Here is a 2026-nt window from a genome sequence, read left to right as displayed (position 1 = left end):
ACCACAACATACATACATACGTATTCATATATATATATATGAATCACTTTACTATATACATGAAACTAACACAACATTGTAAATCAACTATACTTAAATTTAAAAAATAGAAAAATAGACCCAAGTTACAAGCCAGAACCAGTTAGCAGCCCTTGGCATCCAAGCTAAAGGATAGCAAGCAAGGCCAAGTATCCAAAAACATCAAAGGACTCTTGGCCATGACCTAGTGTGGTGACCTTCCTACCTTAGTTCACCTGGCAGTTACCAAATACCCACGGTGTCAAGGTACAGTAGAGGTATCAGGGATAGAGAGGTAGGTGAGCAACATGTGGACCCACCTTCAAGGAGCTCATATAGTCTTATAGGGGAAGAGAGTTAATTCTACCACCAGACAGTATAACCATGAAGTAAAAGATTTCTTTTTCATTTTGCCAGTGGTGTCAAGGAGAATAGATGATTTATTCACGCTGGGTTTGGGCCCTCAAAGATGATGCTGTTCTCCCCTTTTCCTTTTTCCCATTGTCTGCTATGGTCCTACCACTGGAAATGCCCACAACTGCTAAGCCAGTACTTTTTTGTCTCTCTCTCTTTTCTGGTTTGAAGAGCATCGTGAATACCTTGACCATGTTTATTACATCACCATGCCTGCCATTTTTGTATCCCCAAGAAAGGGCTGAATCAGGAAAATTGGAAGGAAGGGGGAAGCAAGAGAAGGTCATACTTAGAAAACCTTTACCTGTATGCTAGAAGTTCAACCCTAGGCTTGAGTTTTGAAAGCTTTCTTCTGGATGAGTAGCTCCAGACCTCTTTGCTCTCGACAAGGAATCCTGGGTTCGTAGGTCCTTTTGGAGCCATGGCTTGCGCACTGACCATGGTTTGTTGGGGGAAGGGGCTCTGCTCTGCTTATATCTCGCTCTACATACTGGACTCCAGAGAAGATTGTTTTAGGAAATATCCCACTATTAAAGCCAAAGTTTAACAACCAGTACTTCACTTTGGGGTACCCTGGAGATAAAAAGGAGATTATGTGCCCGAGACGTGCCAGGTATGATCAGCAGTCCCTCATTTTCTGTCCAGTTATAAATACTAGCATAGCAAAACTTTCTCAGCACAGCCTGCTTTTTGAAAACACATAACCGCATGTACAGACATAGGATTCTAGAACACCAACAAGGCCAGGGGGGTCTGTGGCTGACCCTCCAGGCTCCCGGAATCTGCTGAATCACGAGGTGGAAGGTGAAGGTTCATTGCTGAATTGTGCTCCGTGGCTTGCCCATAGCGGGACTTAACTCCTCCCTGCTTTGTTTCCGTTTTCTCCAATGCCCCCAGTCCCGTCACAGACATGCTGAGCTCCTATCAGACAGAACAAGTTCTCCCGAGAGGATGGGGTCTAGGCTCTAAGAAGCAGTGTTCCACCTTGCTTTCGCAGTGCAGATTTTTGGCACTCCAAACCAACTACCGTGTATGGTTTGGGTGTTGCTTGTCAAGTGGACAATGAAGAGATTCTGAGATTTTTGGCCAGTAAACTTGAGATTCTACAGTTGCCCTTGAAAACAATCCTCAGCTTGTCAGGTTTCCCTGCCAAGCCAGCTTTCATCCACTTAAACACATGAGCTCTATGGATCTTCTGAGTGATGTCTCCTGGATCATGTTATCTGTTTACACCGATTTTAAGTGTATGTAAAGGTTATTTGACTGGATGTGTCTTTTGGGTTTTTTGTTTCTGTTTTTTTTTTTTTTTTTTCCAGAAGGGGATAAATGAATTGTCATCTCAACATTTGTTTGGTAAAAGAAGCAAATTGGTATGAAACTGTATATTTATGCATGTTTTTTTTTTCCTTTCTGATACCTCTGCCTCTTCCTCTCTCTATTATTAAAGGAAGAAATACCCCTGGGAAGCCAATGAGAGAGGTTAGTGAGATTCAGGCTCACAGCCATGGCTTCTGTCTGTCTCATCCCGCTTTCTATGTTTGGCGTCTGTGTAAGAATTGTGTGCGTGCACGCGCATGTGTGTATTACACGTGTC

At 43.2% G+C, this 2026-nt stretch overlaps 1 long non-coding RNA gene across 1 annotated transcript in view; it reads left to right on the top strand.

The window, feature by feature from the left end:
* Nucleotides 1-2026, top strand: part of LOC104983143 — a 16054-nt gene that overhangs the window by 9183 nt on the left and 4845 nt on the right. Inside the window, exon 2 of the long non-coding RNA XR_824596.1 lies at nt 1880-1911. This is a non-coding gene — a long non-coding RNA (uncharacterized LOC104983143). The remainder of the gene's footprint in view (nt 1-1879; nt 1912-2026) is intronic.

Source organism: Bison bison, unplaced genomic scaffold (assembly GCF_000754665.1).
Source record: "Bison bison bison isolate TAMUID 2011002044 unplaced genomic scaffold, Bison_UMD1.0 scf7180017861786, whole genome shotgun sequence".
NCBI classification, from domain to species: domain Eukaryota; kingdom Metazoa; phylum Chordata; class Mammalia; order Artiodactyla; family Bovidae; genus Bison; species Bison bison.
This window is presented reverse-complemented; position numbering and strand designations above follow the sequence as displayed.